This window comes from Triticum dicoccoides, chromosome 7A, assembly GCF_002162155.2.
Source record: "Triticum dicoccoides isolate Atlit2015 ecotype Zavitan chromosome 7A, WEW_v2.0, whole genome shotgun sequence".
NCBI classification, from domain to species: Eukaryota; Viridiplantae; Streptophyta; class Magnoliopsida; order Poales; family Poaceae; genus Triticum; species Triticum dicoccoides.
In genome coordinates, this window is record NC_041392.1 from 366,766,334 (window position 1) to 366,772,022 (window position 5,689).

Consider the following 5,689-nt stretch of genomic DNA (forward strand, 5'->3'; position numbering starts at 1 on the left):
GAGTGATTAGAGCACTTGACCAAATAAAACTTATCCTTTTCCCAATTTTAGTTGTGGGCAAGTTTTAGCACTTCTACCAAGTCAAATACACCTTACACAAGTCTAAGGGTTTGAAGCGGAAAGTAAAGACTTTGCATATGAATGTAAATGAGGGATTGGAGATTTCAAACGCAATGAAGACACGATGATTTTTGGGGTGGTTCCGATAGGTGGTGCTATCATACGTCCATGTTGATGGAGTCTTCAACCCACAAAGGCTAAGGGCTGCGCGAGTCCACAGAGGGCTCCACCCACGAAGGGTCCACGAAGAAGCAACCTTGTCTATTCCTCCATGCCTTCTGTCCACGAAGGACTAGCCTCACTCGGGTAGATCTTCACAAAGCAGGCGATCTCTTTGCCCTTACAAACTCCTTGGTTCAACTCCACATGATCTTGGAGGCTCCCAAGTGACATAACCAATTTAGGAGACACCACTCTCCAAAAGGTAATAGATGTTGTGTTGGTGATGAACTCCTTGCTATTGTGCTTCAAATGATAGTCTCCTCAAACTCAATCTCTCTCTCATAGATTTGGCTTGGGTAGGAGAAGGATTGGAGTTGAAAGCAACTTGAAGAGGCAAGAAATCAAGGTTCAAATGGTAGGAATGGAATCTCTTGATCTCAACACATGAGTAGGTGGTTCTCTCTTAGAAAATGAACGGTGAAAGTTGTGTTTCGTTCTGATGGCTCTCTTAGAGAGTAGGTGGGGGTGGAGGGGTATAAATAGCCTTCACCCAAAATCCAACTGTTACACACTTTTGACCCAAATCGGTGAGACCGAATGTAAAACTGGTGAGACCGATTAGTGTAAAAGATATGAACATTTGGTTTTTCGGTGGGACCGAAGTGAAACAACTCGGTGCGACCGAAGTGCACTGGCTAGGGCAGAACTTAGTCTTAGAATTTTTGATTGTTTCAACTTGGTGATTGCAAAGTGAAACAATGTCATCACAGAAACTTGGCGATGCCATCTCGGTGGGATCGAGATCCTTTTTCGGTCAAACCAAATTGCTAGGGTTTTGGCTGTGGCGATGGAATGGTCATGTCGGTGGGTCCGGAGTAGGTGATATTGGTGGGACTGAAATGAAGATTTAGGGTTTTGGACATATGTTTTTTGAGGAAGTGATTGCGGGTATTTGGAGCAATATCACTAAGCACTTGAGCAACAACCTTGTCAACATACCTCATCCCCTTTTAATAGTATTGGCTTTCCTAAGGGACTCGATGTGATCTTGGATCACTAAACCAAAACTGTAGAGTCTTGGACTAGCTAGTTCTTGTCCTTGACATTTTGAGGGGTCCACATCCATTAGTCCTTGCCATGCCAATCATTGATCTTTTCTGAACTCTATCATCAATGTTTATTAGATCCATGACATATATGTTGTTATTAATTACCAAAACCACTCGAGGATTAGTTGCACTTTCAATCTCCCCCTTTTTGATAATTGATGACAACATATAGATCAAAGCTTCGACAAATGATATAATGAATGAAATACATCGTCGATTTGAGAAGTATGTGATAAATAAGAGCTCCCCCTAAATTTGTGCATTATTAAAAATTTGCGTTTGAATGCAAATGCACAATTGATTAGGATTACAGATTACTCTCCCATGTCACGTAGATCTTGGTGGAGCGCTCAAAATGATATGATTGCAATGTAAGCACTCGTCACCAAACAAACAAGTGAATGATCATACAAAGAACATATGAGTGGATATTCAAGCAAGCACTGCATTAAAGTATTGTATGATCAAGCAGACAATAAAGTAGTCTCATACATGCATCAAGGAAAAGTAACTCAAAGTAGCAATAATCTCTCAAGGAAAAACCAAACGAACAAAAGGCAAAGCACTCTCTCGAAGCCTAATGATCTATACTATTCTCTCCCTTTGGCAACAAGTACCAAAAAGTTCAAATAAGTATAGAGCTAAACACCGCTCTAAGCTTTATCTCCGGAAGCTCCTGGTGGTGAAGTCCTCTGACTTGCAGCGCCGGTGTGCATCGATGTCAGAGTAGAGAGAAGTGCATCTGCAAATGCATCGAACAAAGTCTACTGAACTAGAGGAGTGGAGACAATAGGAGGCACTGAGGGAGCAACCAATGCAGCAACAGCTGTAGCTGAAACTGTAGCTCTAGAAGTGACTGGTACTGCAACTGATCTAGGCACAGTCCGGAACTGAGTAGTCGTGGGAATGCCGTCACCTGGGTGTTCCTCATCATCACTAGACGGTTGTGCTCTGGCTTCACCCACTTCATGCTTCAGGCTCTCAACAGTGGTCTGAACCTCTGTCACCTTGACATCGAGATCAAGAATCTTGGTCTCTACTAATGTAGGGTGGAACCCTAATGGCCGATCTTTCACGAATTGGAGGGGGATTCCTCGAAGAACACGGGGAAGAACCGAGAGAAATCACAAGAAGAACACTCAAGAACAAGTCCAATCACACATCCACTAGACTAACAAACACATGGATCCACAAGGTACATGAACAATCAAAGGAAAAGATACAAGGTAGAGTTCATCCCAAATCCAAGAGTAGATGAGGTCTTGATGATCTAGATGATCCTTCCCACAAGGGGGTCTTGAATCCCTCGGTATCTTCTCACATGCTCACCTGGAGGTCTTGAACTCCATGGGAGTGGTCTCTTTCTCTCAAGAGGAGTAGGTAAGGAGCAAAGCTCAACTAAGATGAAGGAGGTCTATTTATAGTCTAAGCCACAAAGGGGTAAGTGAGGGGTCGAAATGGGTAGATGGGCCTCGGCCCAAGTCATGCACGCAGGCCCGATCCAGATGATCCAGGAGGTGGTTCGGATGATTTGGAGGTGGTACCGATGATCCGGGATCTAGGGGTTCAGATGATCTGGCGGCCGTCCGGATCGTCTGGCTGTGTCATCGCAGCCGTAGTGGGTCTGGATGTCCGGGTCAGTGTCCGGATGTCTGGGTGGGTCCGGATGATCCGGGGGTTGGTCCGGATGATCTGGCTTCGTGGAGAGGCTTCAGGTGTTCTCTGACTTGCGATCTGCGTGGGGGTCCGACGAATCCGGATGGCAGTCCGGATGATATGGAGGAGGGTCCGGATGATCCGGGCTCCTGCTGACTTGTCCCGCTTGCTCTTCGTCTTCACGCTCTTCTTCCTTCTTATCTTCCATGCTTCCCTCGCGGATGGTGTAGTCATAAACATGGGCCAGACACTCCTTCTCGTCGATGGTGAAGCTCCGGTAATACCTATGCATGCACACGAGAGGAGTGTCAAGTAGTATACCATCCTCTAAGGGGTCAAGTGAACACGTGTAAAGGAGATGATTCACCTTTATGTATGTGAAGTAGAGGTCGCACGTGTCACTTGCCAAACAGACTCTTGACATGGTGATGTATGTAGGATGCTCCGCATCATCCTCTCCCCCTTGGGAATGATCCGACCTCGGATCGAAAACAAAATCACCATTGGAAAGAGATGGTGTCGCCGTGTAGAAGTGGACGATCAACAAGTACTCATCATCTTGAAGCTCGAAATGGGCACTCTCCAATGTTGCACCTTCTTGTGATTCATTAAAAAGGAGCAAGGACAATAGACACTTGTAAAAACAAATGTTCTTAGCGTTAGTACAAAACCAAGCATTCAAGAGGTGATTCACCCAAGAAGTGTCGTCATCAATCATAGCATATGGTGTAAGAAAGGATTGTAGCATGTCATGTAAGCATATGGATTGAGCATAATGGAATGCATATGGAAACAAACATGCAAATGGGAGGTGGAGATGCTAATATGTGTGACAAGTGAACAAACATCTACCTCAAGATCATAGCAAGCATGCACAAAGCGCTCAACAAATGGTCTATGGTATGCATGTGAACCATTCACAACACTAAAAAAGATGAGATGTCTAAACACATGGGGTAATGCAAGGTACAAGACAATCCAAGCATAACGTGCACATGGTGTAGTGAAGATAGTGGTGCACTCAACACAATGGAAAGAGAAAGTGTTCATCATGTGTGAGGCAACCAAGTCAAGCATGTGACAATCATAGGTGCCTGGCATATGTGAAGAGATGACATTGGTGCAACCAAACATGTGAATAGGAGCAAGTAGGGAACAAGTTGGATGTAACACACAAGGCATATATGTCATGAGGCATGGCAATGTGGCAATCATGAGTGAAAACAATATGTCTAACATGCATGCGAATGGTGCAAGCAACACATCAAGTATGATCCACAATATCCATGGTCAAGAAGGATGTCACCTTGAAAGCATGTCCTTGTGCGTCCTTCACAATGCCAAAGCACAAGCAACTATGATGTAGAAGCGAGTCGGTCACAAGTGGTTTGCTCTCAAGAGCTCGAATGGTCAACTCACGGGAAGTAGAAGTTGACACGAAGTCGAAGTATCCTACACATGCACAAAAGAAAGCAAACAATGTATGTGCATGGTAGATAAACACATCATCCATCATGATGGTTCTCTTCTCTTGCACATAACCATTACAAGCACAAGTGCATGAATAGTAGGATGCAACAATGGCGATACTCATGGCTCTAGGTATATGGTGCGAATAAGTAAGGCAAACATGCTTCACAAGAATTATGTCAAAATATCCAAATATATGCGAGAATGCTATGGGGGAAATCTCATTTGCAAGACTAAAAGCATTGTTGCACTCAATACATGGAAAATCATCTAGCATGAGAGAGGCAACACATGGAAATATATGACAAGAAGTAATAGAAATCATGTGCAAAGCATGACAATATTGGCAATCAACCGCATGAAATGAGCAAGTATGAATCATGGCGTCGGCGCAACAAACATTTATGTTCGCAACCCGGACTCACGCACAAGAATGATGTCGGTCATACATCAAGTGCCTATGCATGACACAAGATAAGCCAGAGAAACCGCTCTTCGTGTGATCAAGGAGTGCATTAAGAAGATCAAGTCAACATGAATGCACCTCAAGAAGGCATGCCGAAGGTCGAGCTCGGCAGGGTCGAAGCCACGCCTGGGGGCCAAGACCAGTTTGCCTGACAAGGATTCCGGGGCCGTCAAGCTCAGGGCCCGTCAGGCTCCTTGCCGGCAGGCCTTCGTGAGGGTGCCACCGCTCCACCCATCACACGCCGATCACTGATCAATGCAGTGTCAAGCTCTCAAGTGACTAGGTGGATCCTATCAGGCATGTGGCGACTTGGTAAAGAAGGCATTAGCTTTATTGACACCCGTCCAGAAGGCGTGTCACACTAATAAGGAGAAGATGGAAGCAGCGCGGCAGGCTTCCTAGTCTTCAACCTCAGCATGACACCTAGTAGGTGCATTTAATGCACTTTGTTCTAACTTCTAGAGTTAGGTATGATGACACTGTTAGCTATCTAATCATACTAAAATGACCGTTTTGCCACTATGGTCGCCCGTTAACCTATAAAAGGAGGCTCGAGGCAACCTAGCAAAGGCTTCGAACGTTTTGACCCACCAACGCTTGTACATGTGCGCTGCTCTCCCCCAGGCACACTTGCCGGGCTTGAGCTCGCCGCATCTTCGTGTTCGTCCAGATCAATCCACTGAAGCAGTAGGGTTTTACGCTACAAAGTGGCCCGAACCTGGGTAAACAGAGCTATCCATTGCCACGCTGCCCCGCCGTTTCTGCT